General features: G+C 44.4%; 1 protein-coding gene across 1 annotated transcript in view; it reads right to left on the bottom strand.

The window, feature by feature from the left end:
- LOC137648158 (uroporphyrinogen-III synthase-like) overlaps positions 1-15,982 on the bottom strand; it is a 23,724-nt gene extending 7,742 nt beyond the window's left edge. The window contains exon 1 of the mRNA XM_068381089.1: positions 15,825-15,982. The gene's annotated coding sequence lies outside the window, so the exon portion shown is untranslated. The remainder of the gene's footprint in view (positions 1-15,824) is intronic.
- Between the last annotated feature and the right edge of the window lie 964 nt (positions 15,983-16,946).

Below are 16,946 nucleotides of genomic sequence, written 5' to 3'. Positions count from 1 at the left end.
AGGGATCTTACGTTCCTTAGATGTAACAGGAAGTCAGCAATCTGGGTTACATTGGTACTGGTTGAGGAAAACTGCATTGGCCTTGCACCAGCTTCGGAAGACTTCCCATTAAGACTGATAGACTCTGAGAGTGGATGTCGTCCTTGCTCTGGCAATCGCTCTGGCTGCCTCCTTCGAAAAGCCTCTAGCTCTTGAGAGTCTTTCGATAGTCTGAAGGCAGTCAGACGAAGAGCGTGGAGGTTGGGTGTACCTTCTTCACGTGAGGTTGACGCAGAAGGTCCACTCTAGGAGGAAGAGTCCTGGGAACGTCGACCAGCCATTGCAGTACCTCAGTGAACCATTCTCTCGCGGGCCAGAGGGGAGCAACCAACGTCAGCCGTGTCCCTTTGTGAGAGGCGAACTTCTGAAGTACCCTGTTGACAATCTTGAACGGCGGGAATGCATACAGGTTGAGATGGGACCAATCCAGCAGAAAGGCATCCACGCGAACTGCTGCTGGTTCTGGAATCGGAGAACAATACAAGAGGAGCCTCTTGGTCATCGAGGTAGCGAATAGATCTATGGTTGGCTGACCCCACAGGGCCCAAAGTCTGCTGCAAACATTCTTGTGAAGGGTCCACTCTGTGGGGAAGACCTGACCCTTCCGGCTGAGGCGATCTGCCATGACATTCATATCGCCCTGAATGAGCCTCGTTACCAGCGTGAGCTTTCGATCTTTTGACCAAATGAGGAGGTCCCTTGCGATCTCGAACAACTTCCTCGAATGAGTCCCTCCCTGCTTGGAGATGTAAGCCAAGGCTGTGGTGTAGTCGGAGTTCACCTCCACCACCTTGTTAAGCTGGAGGGACTTGAAGTTTATCAAGGCCAATGAACTGCCAACAACTCCTTGCAATAGATGTGAAGTGTCCTTTGCTCCTGATTCCATGTTCCCGAGCATTCCTGTCCGTCCAGTGTCGCACCCCAGCCCGTGTCCGATGCGTCCGAGAAGAGACGGTGGTCGGAGGTCTGAACAGCCAAAGGTAGACCTTCCTTGAGAAGAATGCTGTTCTTCCACCACGTTAGAGTAGACCTCATCTCTTCGGAAACAGGAACTGAGCCCGTCTCTAGCGTCATGTCCTTTATCCAGTGAGCAGCTAGATGATATTGAAGGGGGCGGAGGTGGAGTCTCCCTAACTCGATGAACAGGGCCAGCGATGAAAGTGTCCCTGTTAGACTCATCCACTGCCTGACTAAGCATCGGTTCCTTCTCAGCATGCTCTGGATGCATTCTAGGGCTTGGAAGATCCTTGGGGCCGACGGACAAGTCCGAAAAGCTCGACTCTGAAGATCCATACCCAAGGAGACAATGGTCTGGGATGGAACGAGCTGAGACTCCTCAAATTTGACCAGGAGGCCCAGTTCCTTGGTCAGATCCATAGTCCATTTGAAAATCTCCAGACAGCGACGACTTGAGGGAGCTCTTAAAAGCCAGTCGTCTGACGGAGCCGGACACAAGATCATGATACTGCTGCACAGTCTGTAAACTGTCAATCATGGGCAAGCGAGGAAGTACAGTGACAACCCGAATCTGTCTAGACTGTCTGGGTCGTACAGACAACTCCTTAACGGGTTGCTGAGGTTGCCGCACTGCGTCACAACAAGTCCCTTTTGTTGGTTGTTGAACGTCTTCCCCGTGACACATTGACTCCGTAAACAAAAAATCCTCTAACAAGGACTAAGCTTGGACTGCATGTCATGCAACACAGCTCAAGGTCTATGGGAGCAGGTGTGGTAACAGACGGGATTAGCGGCTGAAGTGTAACCATTACCTTCCCTGTAAGCATGTTATGCTTAAATAAAAGTCCATAAGAGGTTATGCAGCTAAAGGCTCCCTCCAAATGACAGAGTCCTCAAGGGAATATCAGAAGGAGGGAGAAAAGAACTTTCTCATCTACAGGGACCTTATCCTAGAAAAGCTAAGTTCTCTGAGTGAGGGTTCACTGGTGCAAAGCAGCAGACTAGAAGGCAACGTTATGAAACTGCTTGACAGTCTAGTGAGTTGGCAACAACCCAAGATGTGTTGAGAAGCATGCGGTAAGGTATGCAGAGCATGATGTATGCAGAGTATGCTGTATGCAGAGCATGCTGTATGTAGAGCATGTTGTATGCAGAGCATGCTGAATGCAGAGCATGCTGTATGCAGAGCATGTTGTATGCAGAGCATGCTGAATGCAGAGCATGCTGAATGCTGAGCATGAAGTAAGCAGAGCCTGCTGTAAGCAGAGCCTGCTGAAAGGAAAGCAGAGCGTGTGCATGGCGTTTAACATTTCTCAGAAATTCCATGACCAGTGCTAGAGTGCTTTATGCATGCTTGCATGGGGTTTAAACCATGGTATGCTGAACAGCAGAGTCAGAACGAGCTGGAACAACAATAGTGTGGTTTCCTCTTCAAGACTCCGATGAGGGAACACCTGAGGCTCAGTCTGCAAAGGCTGAATAAAAGACAAGCAGAAGGAAGGCGCATGGGTGGAGGAGGCTGACTCCTAGCATGAGTGGTTGAACCCAAGGGTTGCGCTTGCTGAGCGGTTGGCGGAAGCGGAGTAGCAAGTTCCAGTTCCTGTGGTGTGAGCGGAGCGCGATGAGGAAGAGGCTGCGCAGAACAAGGTAAATGTCTCGCAAGCTGAGGCTCCTGAGGCGCAAGGCTAAGGTGTTGTGGTGCTTGCCTTATGGAGGGTTGAGCTCGCTGCAGCAAGAGCTGAGGAAACTGACTCATGGACGGGAGAGGTTGTTGTACCTCAACCGAGTGTTGCATCACTGGTGGAGCAGCAAGGGGAGGAGGAGGAAGAGTGTAACTCTCCTGATCCCAAAGCAAGGGTTGCCTTAAAGAAGGCTGAGGCTGAACAACACTGTGAACAGCAAACTCCGAAAGTGGTTCAACATCGTACGCCTGGCAGATGGTGCTGCGACCAGGCGGAGCAGGTGCAGGCTGGGTGAGCACAGGCGGAGCAGGTGCAGGCTGGGCGAGCACAGGCGGAGCGAGAACAGGTGGAGGGAGTGCAGGCGGTGCAACACTCTCAGCCCGACACTCACTCATCAAGTCCGAAAGCTGTGCTTGCATGGACTGTAGTAGAGTCCACAACATCGTACGCCTGGCAGATGGTACTGTGATCAGGCGGAGCGAGTGTAGGAGAAGGGAGTGTAGGCGGAGGCGGAGGAGCAACACTCTCAGCCCGACACTCACTCATCAAGTCCGAAAGCTGTGCTTGCATGGACTGTAGTAGAGTTCACAACATCGTACGCCTGGCAGATGGTGCTGCGACCAGGCGGAGCAGGTGCAGGCTGGGCGAGCACAGGCGGAGCAGGTGCAGGCTGGGCGAGCACAGACGGAGCGAGAACAGGTGGAGGGAGTGTAGGCGGAGGAGGAGGTGCAGTAGTGCATTCGGGTTGTGAACTTTAACTTCGTACGTCTGGCATAGGTCTGGACTTAACGTTTAAGAAGTCTTGAGACCTGAGACCAGCGTTACTCTGCCTTTATTTTCTCCCCTAATCTCTTCTGCAGACGAGCAAAATAAGGGCTCAATCGTCTGCGGGTGGGAGTGACGGTCTCGGTAAGACACGCCCACAACCACCGAGAATACTTCTGTGCGCCGATCAAGGCCTGCTGAACCCTTATGCCCTTCGACATTGCTTCTCCCCTGGGCTTGGGAGCTTGCAAGAGGTCCCGGACTGGGAGGACGACTGGCGCGCACAAAAGTACCCTCACGCACTAATCACTTATCACTTTGATTTCTGTTTGCACTTATTTCACTGAACTCGAAACTTTAAGTGGTTTGTACCTGAAATACGCAATTCTATCCTTTCTCAAAGTTAGAAATTGCGAAAACAGAATTACAATGTAACAGAAAAATCTAATGAAAGATAATTCAGTGGTTGGGAAGAGACTAAACACTAGATCACTCTAGAAACGTTTAGTTTCTTCCCCTAAAGAGACTAGGGAGAAGAGCAAAAAACGATAACGACGTTACTCGTACGCCTGGCAGGCTTGAATGAAACGTTTATCCTCTTTCTCCCTCCGTCTCTATCTCTCTCTCTCTCTCTCTCTCTCTCTTGACTTAGAACCTGAGAGAAGAGCCCAATCATATATATCGTTAAAACATATTATTGTTAAAGGAAAAAAACTGAAAAGTTACTTTATTAGGATCAAAACCATTAAGTTAAGAAAGAATGAACAAAACGCTAGACACGGTTACTCTTACTGCAACGTGAAACCGTGAACATTCTTTCTCTATCGTAACGATAGAGTGCAAGTTGAACGTTCTGAACGTCAACAACTGCAGAGACAAAACAAAACGTTAGTTCAGCTTTGAAAACAGTACGAGACTGTCAAAGAAAATCTTTCAAACTCTGTGGCGGAAATAGCATAATATGTTAACAGGTAAAACCGAAATGACGGGCTCAAAGTTTATTAACTTCGGTAAAAGACCGCCTAATATTAGGAAGGTCGAATATAAACAAATATAAAAATTAATTTTAATGAGTTTATAATAAAAGGAAGTTAATCGAAGAGGCCTATAAGAGGCGGAGAGATATAAAATAAATCTATAACTTTTGTTAAGCAAAATTAAGAAAGAGAGTCTATACTCTCTTAGACACCAACACTTCCGTCTAAGGGAAGGGTCGGCCATTGAAAGGTGAACGAGAGTTCATACTCTCTCGTCACCATAATTAATCAAATTAATTCCAAAAGCTAACTAAGCTAATATAGAAGTTTCCAGTAAAGCGACAGCCGAAATCAAAGAGAAATACTTCACCAAAGTCGTGAAAATACTCCAAGAACATAAGCGTATCCCAGAACGTCTTGCCGGAAGCACGACAGAGGAATAATTGAGGAGGTGTCAACAAGAAGTACTTGAGTACCTGGCCACAGGTGGCGCTGGTAAATACACCCCCTTCTAGTATTGTGATAGCTGGCGTATCCCTCCATAGAATTCTGTCGGGCAACGGAGTTGACAGCTACATGATTATCGGGTAAGTTTAATATTGAAAATTAGTTGTAGCAAAAGAGTGGGGGAATAGAGTAGGTGGATGTAAAAGGGAGCTAGTGAGGGTTGAAGAGCTAATAAAACCGGGGGTAAAAAGTAAATATCAGGAAAGGTTGAAAATGGCATATGACGAGGTGAGAGTAAGAGAAACTGGTAATTTAGAGGAGGAGTGGAAGTTAGCAAAAGAAAATTTTGTTAGGATTGCAAGTGATGTATGTGGGAAGAAGGTTGTTGGAGGCAGCATGAGGAAGGGCAGTGAATGGTGGAATGAAGGAGTGAAGGTAAAAGTGGAAGAGAAAAAGAGGGCTTTTGAAGAATGGCTGCAGAGTAATAGTATAGAGAAGTATGAAAAATATAGAGAGAAAAAGGTGGAAGTAAAGCGCAAGGTACGTGAGTCAAAGAGGGCAGCTGACCTGAGGTGGGGTCAGGGACTGGGTCAGTCATATGAAGAGAATAAGAAGAAGTTTTGGAAAGAAGTGAAGAGAGTAAGGAAGGCCGGCGCAAGAATTGAAGAGACAGTGAAAGATGGAAATGGAAGGTTGTTAAAAGGAGAGGAGGCAAGGAAAAAGTGGGCGGAATATTTTGAAAGTTTGCTGAATGTTGAGGATAATAGGGAGGCAGCTATAATTGCTGTTCCAGGTGTTGAGGTGCCAGTGATGGGAGATGAGAATGAGAGAAAGATTACAATAGATGAAGTGAGGAGAGCACTAGATGAAACGAGAGTAGGAAAAGCATCTGGTATGGATGGTGTGAAAGCTGAGATGTTGAAGGAAGGGGGTGTGACTGTACTTGAATGGTTGGTGAGATTGTTTAATGTGTGTTTTGTGTTGTCAATGGTACCAGTAGATTGGGTCTGTGCATGTAATGTACCACTATATAAGGGTAAGGGAGATGTGCATGAGTGTTGTAATTCAAGAGGTATTAGTTTGTTGAGTGTAGTTGGAAAAGTGTATGGTAGAGTACTGATTAATAGGATTAAGGATAAAACAGAGAATGCAATCTTGGAAGTACAGGGTGGTTTTAGAAGAGGTAGGGGTTGTATGAATCAGATTTTTACAGTTAGGCAGATATGCGAGAAATATTTAGCAAAAGGTAAGGAGGTGTATGTTGCGTTTATGGATCTGGAGAAAGCATATGACAGAGTTGATAGGGAAGCAATGTGGAATGTGATGAGGTTATATGGAGTTGGTGGAAGGTTGTTGCAAGCAGTGAAAAGTTTCTACAAAGGTAGTAAAGCATGTGTTAGAATAGGAAATGAAGTGAGCGATTGGTTTCCGGTGAGAGTGGGGCTGAGACAGGGATGTGTGATGTCGCCGTGGTTGTTTAACTTGTATGTTGATGGAGTGGTGAGAGAGGTGAATGCTCGAGAGCTTGGACGAGGATTAAAACTGGTAGGCGAGAATGATCATGAATGGGAGGTAAATCAGTTGTTGTTTGCGGATGATACTGTACTGGTAGCAGACACAGAAGAGAAGCTTGACCGACTAGTGACAGAATTTGGAAGGGTGTGTGAGAGAAGGAAGTTGAGAGTTAATGTGGGTAAGAGTAAGGTTATGAGATGTACGAGAAGGGAAGGTGGTGCAAGGTTGAATGTCATGTTGAATGGAGAGTTACTTGAGGAGGTGGATCAGTTTAAGTACTTGGGGTCTGTTGTTGCAGCAAATGGTGGAGTGGAAGCAGATGTACGTCAGAGAGTCAATGAAGGTTGCAAAGTGTTGGGGGCAGTTAAGGGAGTAGTAAAAAATAGAGGGTTGGGCATGAATGTAAAGAGAGTTCTATATGAGAAAGTGATTGTACCAACTGTGATGTATGGATCGGAGTTGTGGGGAATGAAAGTGATGGAGAGACAGAAATTGAATGTGTTTGAGATGAAGTGTCTGAGGAGTATGGCTGGTGTAGAAGTACAAGAGGAAGGCCAAGGTTTGGGTGGATGGATGGTGTGAAGAAAGCTCTGGGTGATAGGAGGATAGATGTGAGAGAGGCAAGAGAGCGTGCTAGAAATATGTTATTTTTATTAATAAAATAAATTTTTGAATATACTTACCCGATAATCATGTAGCTGTCAACTCCGTTGCCCGACAGAATTCTATGGAGGGATACGCCAGCTATCACAATACTAGAAGGGGGTGTATTTACCAGCGCCACCTGTGGCCAGGTACTCAAGTACTTCTTGTTGACACCTCCTCAATTATTCCTCGGTCCACTGGTTCTCTATGGGGAGGAAGGGAGGGTCGATTAAATCATGATTATCGGGTAAGTATATTCAAAAATTTATTTTATTAATAAAAATAACATTTTTCAATATTAAACTTACCCGATAATCATGTAGCTGATTCACACCCAGGGGGGTGGGTGAAAACCAGTGTACAAGATTAAAGGATAGCTAAGTATCCCATATTTCATATAATCAGTTATCCACAATAACAATGAAATAATAAGTACCTGGTAAGGAAGTCGACTTGAACCGTTACTCTGCCTTTAATAAGATCGTCTTCCTTACTGAGCGCAGCGTTCCTCTTGGGAGGCTGAATCAACTCAAAGGTGCTAAAGTATACAGGGCTGCAACCCATACTAAAGGACCTCATCACAACCTTTAACCTTGGCGCTTCTCAAGAAAGAATTGACCACCCGCCAAATCAACAAGGATGTGGAAGGCTTCTTAGCCGACCGTACAACCCATAAAAAGTATTCAAGAGAAAGGTTAAAAAGTTATGGGATTATGGGAATGTAGTGGCTGAGCCCTCGCCTACTACTGCATTCGTTGCTACGAATGGACCCAGGGTGTAGCAGTACTCGTAAAGAGACTGGACATCTTTGAGATAGAATGATGCGAACACTGACTTGTTTCTCCAATAGGTTGCATCCATAACACTCTGCAGAGAACGGTTCTGTTTGAAGGCCACTGAAGTAGCCACAGCTCTCACTTCATGTGTCCTTACCTTCAGCAAAGCAAGGTCTTCTTCCTTCAGATGAGAATTTGCTTCTCTAATCAGAAGCCTGATGTAGTAAGAAACTGAGTTCTTAGACATTGGTAGAGAAGGCTTCTTGATAGCACACCATAAGGCTTCTGATTGTCCTCGTAATGGTTTTGACCTTCTTAGATAGTACTAAAGAGCTCTAACTGGGCAAAGTACTCTCTCCAGTTCGTTCCCCACCATGTTGGACAGGCTTGGGATCTCGAACGACTTAGGCCAAGGACGGGAAGGAAGCTCGTTTTTAGCCAAAAAACCGAGCTGCAAGGAACATGTAGCCGTTTCAGATGTGAAACCTATGTTCCTGCTGAAGGCGTGGATCTCACTTACTCTTTTACCTGTTGCTAAGCACACGAGGAAAAAAGTTTTTAATGTGAGGTCCTTAAAAGAGGCTGATTGGAGCGGTTCAAATCCTGATGACATTAGGAACCTTAGGACCACGTCTAGATTCCAGCCTGGAGTGGACAACCGACGTTCCTTTGAGGTCTCAAAAGACCTAAGGAGGTCCTGTAGATCTTTGTTGGAGGAAAGATCCAAGCCTCTGTGGCGGAAAACCGCTGCCAACAAACTTCTGTAACCCTTGATCGTAGGAGCTGATAGGGATCTTACGTTCCTTAGATGTAACAGGAAGTCAGCAATCTGGGTTACATTGGTACTGGTTGAGGAAAACTGCATTGGCCTTGCACCAGCTTCGGAAGACTTCCCATTAAGACTGATAGACTCTGAGAGTGGATGTCATCCTTGCTCTGGCAATCGCTCTGGCTGCCTCCTTCGAAAAGCCTCTAGCTCTTGAGAGTCTTTCGATAGTCTGAAGGCAGTCAGACGAAGAGCGTGGAGGTTGGGTGTACCTTCTTCACGTGAGGTTGACGCAGAAGGTCCACTCTAGGAGGAAGAGTCCTGGGAACGTCGACCAGCCATTGCAGTACCTCAGTGAACCATTCTCTCGCGGGCCAGAGGGGAGCAACCAACGTCAGCCGTGTCCCTTTGTGAGAGGCGAACTTCTGAAGTACCCTGTTGACAATCTTGAACGGCGGGAATGCATACAGGTTGAGATGGGACCAATCCAGCAGAAAGGCATCCACGCGAACTGCTGCTGGTTCTGGAATCGGAGAACAATACAAGAGGAGCCTCTTGGTCATCGAGGTAGCGAATAGATCTATGGTTGGCTGACCCCACAGGGCCCAAAGTCTGCTGCAAACATTCTTGTGAAGGGTCCACTCTGTGGGGAAGACCTGACCCTTCCGGCTGAGGCGATCTGCCATGACATTCATATCGCCCTGAATGAGCCTCGTTACCAGCGTGAGCTTTCGATCTTTTGACCAAATGAGGAGGTCCCTTGCGATCTCGAACAACTTCCTCGAATGAGTCCCTCCCTGCTTGGAGATGTAAGCCAAGGCTGTGGTGTAGTCGGAGTTCACCTCCACCACCTTGTTAAGCTGGAGGGACTTGAAGTTTATCAAGGCCAATGAACTGCCAACAACTCCTTGCAATAGATGTGAAGTGTCCTTTGCTCCTGATTCCATGTTCCCGAGCATTCCTGTCCGTCCAGTGTCGCACCCCAGCCCGTGTCCGATGCGTCCGAGAAGAGACGGTGGTCGGAGGTCTGAACAGCCAAAGGTAGACCTTCCTTGAGAAGAATGCTGTTCTTCCACCACGTTAGAGTAGACCTCATCTCTTCGGAAACAGGAACTGAGCCCGTCTCTAGCGTCATGTCCTTTATCCAGTGAGCAGCTAGATGATATTGAAGGGGGCGGAGGTGGAGTCTCCCTAACTCGATGAACAGGGCCAGCGATGAAAGTGTCCCTGTTAGACTCATCCACTGCCTGACTAAGCATCGGTTCCTTCTCAGCATGCTCTGGATGCATTCTAGGGCTTGGAAGATCCTTGGGGCCGACGGACAAGTCCGAAAAGCTCGACTCTGAAGATCCATACCCAAGGAGACAATGGTCTGGGATGGAACGAGCTGAGACTCCTCAAATTTGACCAGGAGGCCCAGTTCCTTGGTCAGATCCATAGTCCATTTGAAAATCTCCAGACAGCGACGACTTGAGGGAGCTCTTAAAAGCCAGTCGTCTGACGGAGCCGGACACAAGATCATGATACTGCTGCACAGTCTGTAAACTGTCAATCATGGGCAAGCGAGGAAGTACAGTGACAACCCGAATCTGTCTAGACTGTCTGGGTCGTACAGACAACTCCTTAACGGGTTGCTGAGGTTGCCGCACTGCGTCACAACAAGTCCCTTTTGTTGGTTGTTGAACGTCTTCCCCGTGACACATTGACTCCGTAAACAAAAAATCCTCTAACAAGGACTAAGCTTGGACTGCATGTCATGCAACACAGCTCAAGGTCTATGGGAGCAGGTGTGGTAACAGACGGGATTAGCGGCTGAAGTGTAACCATTACCTTCCCTGTAAGCATGTTATGCTTAAATAAAAGTCCATAAGAGGTTATGCAGCTAAAGGCTCCCTCCAAATGACAGAGTCCTCAAGGGAATATCAGAAGGAGGGAGAAAAGAACTTTCTCATCTACAGGGACCTTATCCTAGAAAAGCTAAGTTCTCTGAGTGAGGGTTCACTGGTGCAAAGCAGCAGACTAGAAGGCAACGTTATGAAACTGCTTGACAGTCTAGTGAGTTGGCAACAACCCAAGATGTGTTGAGAAGCATGCGGTAAGGTATGCAGAGCATGATGTATGCAGAGTATGCTGTATGCAGAGCATGCTGTATGTAGAGCATGTTGTATGCAGAGCATGCTGAATGCAGAGCATGCTGTATGCAGAGCATGTTGTATGCAGAGCATGCTGAATGCAGAGCATGCTGAATGCTGAGCATGAAGTAAGCAGAGCCTGCTGTAAGCAGAGCCTGCTGAAAGGAAAGCAGAGCGTGTGCATGGCGTTTAACATTTCTCAGAAATTCCATGACCAGTGCTAGAGTGCTTTATGCATGCTTGCATGGGGTTTAAACCATGGTATGCTGAACAGCAGAGTCAGAACGAGCTGGAACAACAATAGTGTGGTTTCCTCTTCAAGACTCCGATGAGGGAACACCTGAGGCTCAGTCTGCAAAGGCTGAATAAAAGACAAGCAGAAGGAAGGCGCATGGGTGGAGGAGGCTGACTCCTAGCATGAGTGGTTGAACCCAAGGGTTGCGCTTGCTGAGCGGTTGGCGGAAGCGGAGTAGCAAGTTCCAGTTCCTGTGGTGTGAGCGGAGCGCGATGAGGATGAGGCTGCGCAGAACAAGGTAAATGTCTCGCAAGCTGAGGCTCCTGAGGCGCAAGGCTAAGGTGTTGTGGTGCTTGCCTTATGGAGGGTTGAGCTCGCTGCAGCAAGAGCTGAGGAAACTGACTCATGGACGGGAGAGGTTGTTGTACCTCAACCGAGTGTTGCATCACTGGTGGAGCAGCAAGGGGAGGAGGAGGAAGAGTGTAACTCTCCTGATCCCAAAGCAAGGGTTGCCTTAAAGAAGGCTGAGGCTGAACAACACTGTGAACAGCAAACTCCGAAAGTGGTTCAACATCGTACGCCTGGCAGATGGTGCTGCGACCAGGCGGAGCAGGTGCAGGCTGGGTGAGCACAGGCGGAGCAGGTGCAGGCTGGGCGAGCACAGGCGGAGCGAGAACAGGTGGAGGGAGTGCAGGCGGTGCAACACTCTCAGCCCGACACTCACTCATCAAGTCCGAAAGCTGTGCTTGCATGGACTGTAGTAGAGTCCACAACATCGTACGCCTGGCAGATGGTACTGTGATCAGGCGGAGCGAGTGTAGGAGAAGGGAGTGTAGGCGGAGGCGGAGGAGCAACACTCTCAGCCCGACACTCACTCATCAAGTCCGAAAGCTGTGCTTGCATGGACTGTAGTAGAGTTCACAACATCGTACGCCTGGCAGATGGTGCTGCGACCAGGCGGAGCAGGTGCAGGCTGGGCGAGCACAGGCGGAGCAGGTGCAGGCTGGGCGAGCACAGGCGGAGCGAGAACAGGTGGAGGGAGTGTAGGCGGAGGAGGAGGTGCAGTAGTGCATTCGGGTTGTGAACTTTAACTTCGTACGTCTGGCATAGGTCTGGACTTAACGTTTAAGAAGTCTTGAGACCTGAGACCAGCGTTACTCTGCCTTTATTTTCTCCCCTAATCTCTTCTGCAGACGAGCAAAATAAGGGCTCAATCGTCTGCGGGTGGGAGTGACGGTCTCGGTAAGACACGCCCACAACCACCGAGAATACTTCTGTGCGCCGATCAAGGCCTGCTGAACCCTTATGCCCTTCGACATTGCTTCTCCCCTGGGCTTGGGAGCTTGCAAGAGGTCCCGGACTGGGAGGACGACTGGCGCGCACAAAAGTACCCTCACGCACTAATCACTTATCACTTTGATTTCTGTTTGCACTTATTTCACTGAACTCGAAACTTTAAGTGGTTTGTACCTGAAATACGCAATTCTATCCTTTCTCAAAGTTAGAAATTGCGAAAACAGAATTACAATGTAACAGAAAAATCTAATGAAAGATAATTCAGTGGTTGGGAAGAGACTAAACACTAGATCACTCTAGAAACGTTTAGTTTCTTCCCCTAAAGAGACTAGGGAGAAGAGCAAAAAACGATAACGACGTTACTCGTACGCCTGGCAGGCTTGAATGAAACGTTTATCCTCTTTCTCCCTCCGTCTCTATCTCTCTCTCTCTCTCTCTCTCTTGACTTAGAACCTGAGAGAAGAGCCCAATCATATATATCGTTAAAACATATTATTGTTAAAGGAAAAAAACTGAAAAGTTACTTTATTAGGATCAAAACCATTAAGTTAAGAAAGAATGAACAAAACGCTAGACACGGTTACTCTTACTGCAACGTGAAACCGTGAACATTCTTTCTCTATCGTAACGATAGAGTGCAAGTTGAACGTTCTGAACGTCAACAACTGCAGAGACAAAACAAAACGTTAGTTCAGCTTTGAAAACAGTACGAGACTGTCAAAGAAAATCTTTCAAACTCTGTGGCGGAAATAGCATAATATGTTAACAGGTAAAACCGAAATGACGGGCTCAAAGTTTATTAACTTCGGTAAAAGACCGCCTAATATTAGGAAGGTCGAATATAAACAAATATAAAAATTAATTTTAATGAGTTTATAATAAAAGGAAGTTAATCGAAGAGGCCTATAAGAGGCGGAGAGATATAAAATAAATCTATAACTTTTGTTAAGCAAAATTAAGAAAGAGAGTCTATACTCTCTTAGACACCAACACTTCCGTCTAAGGGAAGGGTCGGCCATTGAAAGGTGAACGAGAGTTCATACTCTCTCGTCACCATAATTAATCAAATTAATTCCAAAAGCTAACTAAGCTAATATAGAAGTTTCCAGTAAAGCGACAGCCGAAATCAAAGAGAAATACTTCACCAAAGTCGTGAAAATACTCCAAGAACATAAGCGTATCCCAGAACGTCTTGCCGGAAGCACGACAGAGGAATAATTGAGGAGGTGTCAACAAGAAGTACTTGAGTACCTGGCCACAGGTGGCGCTGGTAAATACACCCCCTTCTAGTATTGTGATAGCTGGCGTATCCCTCCATAGAATTCTGTCGGGCAACGGAGTTGACAGCTACATGATTATCGGGTAAGTTTAATATTGAAAAAGGAATGCATGGCGAGTGATTGTGACGCAGTTCCGGTAGGCCCTGCTGCTTCCTCCGGTGCCTTAGATGACCGCGGAGGTAGCAGCAGTAGGGGACTCAGCAGTATGAAGCTTCATCTGTGGTGGAAATGTGGGAGGTTGGGCTGTGGCACCCTAGCAGTACCAGCTGAACTCGGCTGAGTCCCTGGTTAGGCTGGAGGAACGTAGAGAGTAGAGGTCCCCTTTTTTGTTTTGTTTCTTGTTGATTTCGGCTACCCCCCAAAATTGGGGGAAGTGCCTTTGGTATATGGATGGATGGTTCTCACCCTCACCACTTCGTTCCTAACCCTATCTACTCGAAATACACCAGCCATACTCCTTAGACACTTCATCTCAAACACATTCAATTTCTGTCTCTCCGTCACTTTCATTCCCCACAACTCCGATCCATACATCACAGTTGGTACAATCACTTTCTCATATAAAACTCTCTTTACATTCATGCCCAACCCTCTATTTTTTACTACTCCCTTAACTGCCCCCAACACTTTGCAACCTTCATTCACTCTCTGACGTACATCTGCTTCCACTTCACCATTTGCTGCAACAACAGACCCCAAGACATATGATGATAAATCAGGACAACAAAATACATTACATTTATATCCTAATACTTAAAGATATTGTATAATAGACTGAATAAAACAACTGATATATAAGCTTAACAAAGGGGTGAGTTATAGCTTAGTGCTTCAGCCACTGTTCAAACATGGACTTGGCTTCCATTTCCCATTATCAGACTAAATGTATCAAACACACATTTCTAAACTAACCTTTCATTATTAATTGACAAATAAAATGAGAGGTATAATTAGAATGCATATTCTGATACTGAAAACAAATAACCAAGAGGTTTAGAATATAAAATGTTGGGCCATTTATAGCTTGAACAAGTACCTCTGACAGAAGCACCACCTATCAGTTTTTTTTTTTTTTGTTTTTTTTTAACTACTGGAATATTTTTTTTTTAAATCTGTAACTTTGTTAATAGAGGTTTCAGACAGTAGTATATGGGATTCAAAATACTGCATTTGCAAAGATCTATTCAATTATGAAAATTGCAATGGCCAAAGCCTTTGTATATCAGCGGCCAGTTCCTCCCATTTGCATTAAAAATTGACTACAACTATCCTAAATTTTCCTTCCTAACCTAACCTACAAGCTGTGTCCTTACCTACTTACCTAATGTGCGACACCCCTTCCACTGCCGTATTCTAAGTTAGCCATAATCATACATAGAGGTCGCCGCTATTATACATACACCCCTTATATTTTTCCAACTAGATATTTAATGATTTTTATGCATTACTGACCATTACTTTAAGGGCAAAAAAAAAAAACCTGTTTAGGGTGTTTTCCCACCCCACAGAGATTTCCCACGTGTGGTCGCCCCAGTACTCTTATTTAGAAATGGATAAAACACAAAAGTGGTGTATGTAGGATAGCAGCCACTTATGTGTATTAATATGGCTAACTTGGAATACAGCAATATGGGGGGGGGTCGCAGGGTGGCTTTAGGTATGTAGGTAAGGACACGGCTTGTAGGTTAGGTTAGAGGGAAAAGTTTAGGTTAGTTGATGTCCATTAATCAACGCACAAGGAACTGGCCACTGATATACAAAGGCTCCACACAAAATAACCAATTGATGAAATATATGGTTCATAAATTTGGCTATAAATAATAAATCAATAGTCATATGATTAGCCCTTTATATATACCAGTCTACAAAATATCGAAAGTTAATCAATGGTTCGGGGAAAGGAGGGTAAGACAATGACTCCCTATGTTGGGTTAGGTTAAGGTAGGTGAAGTTTTAATTTGCTAAGGGAGCATCCCTAACAAATTAAATAATTAACATATAATAAAAAACGAAAATGTTAAATAAGCCTAAGTATAGACCCTGCCACAATAAAAAAAAAAACGAAATCCGTTTTCTATGCATAGGCCTCCCTACAGCCTACCCTGGTCTATTCTACCTTATTTCTTTTAAAACTTATCTGTTTGAAAAAGTGTTTTTAGCGAAAAATATTAAAATATAAGTTCCAAATCAGCTAAACTTGATATACTATAATAAAATACAATAATACTTAAAATAAAAAGAATTATTACAGATTGGTTTGATATAACCTTGATAACAAGGATAATAGGATTAATAAGTGAAGAGATAATTACCTCGACAGCAAACAATGATTAAAAACTGACGATCAAGTAATTGACTATCAGTAATTAATAACAATTGTCTTATCTTTACACTGATACTGGGCAAGTATATGCCTAAATGAGCGATATTATGACACCTTGCACGTAGTAGTAATACCTCTCAAATATTATATAGATTTGTAACTGTTTAATCTTTTACATTACAGTTAATTGATTAATCTTTTACAATACAGTTAATTGATTAATCTTTTACATTACAGTTAACTGTTTAATCACTTACATTATAGTTTTTTTTAAAGAAATCGGTTAAATTTATCATCTAATATTTCACCCTTTACACAAGATACTGAATATGAAGATAACTATGGATATGTATAATTCTAAATAACCCAACGCATTTATTTCATTATTTTCAAGTATACGCGAATCTAATAATTATTCTAATATTACTGTTCTTAAAATATTTTATTTTTCCTTGGTTCCTTTCCTCACTGGGCTATTTTCTCTGTTGGGGCCCCTGGGCTTATAGCATTCTGCTTTTCCAACTAGACTTGTAGCTTAGCAATTAATAATAATAATAATAATAATAATAATAATAATAATAATAATAATAATACCAAATCCTAGACTATTAATTCTAGCTCTTTACACACACACACACACACACACTCATATATATATATATATATATATATATATATATATATATATATATATATATATATATATATATATATATATATATATATATATGAGTGTGTGTGTGTGTGTAAAATCCTCATAATTTAGTTTTTGAGTACTTTGCCCACTTTAAGATATATTGATCTTACAGTGCTGATTAAAATTTACAATTTCTAATTGTTCTTGTAAATTCTTAAATAAAAAACACCCTACAATGTATCAACTGAACAGCTGATTCCGTGCATATTTTGTGCATTCTGTTGTGTTTAATGTCTTTCTATATATCAAAAAAAAAAAAAAAAAAAAAACGCTAAGCATAGATTGGCGGACAGATCTACAATTTATAAAATTTGGTTAAATGTTAGGATGGCTAGAAATTTGTTTTATTTGGTGGCAGATAAATAAAACGATGACTCCATCTTTTACTACACTACATATCGTTAATCTTATCTG

This window comes from Palaemon carinicauda, chromosome 1 (genome assembly GCF_036898095.1).
Source record: "Palaemon carinicauda isolate YSFRI2023 chromosome 1, ASM3689809v2, whole genome shotgun sequence".
NCBI lineage: Eukaryota > Metazoa > Arthropoda > Malacostraca > Decapoda > Palaemonidae > Palaemon > Palaemon carinicauda.
The sequence above is the reverse complement of the archived record's forward strand: the minus strand, read 5'-3'. Positions and strand labels throughout refer to the sequence as shown.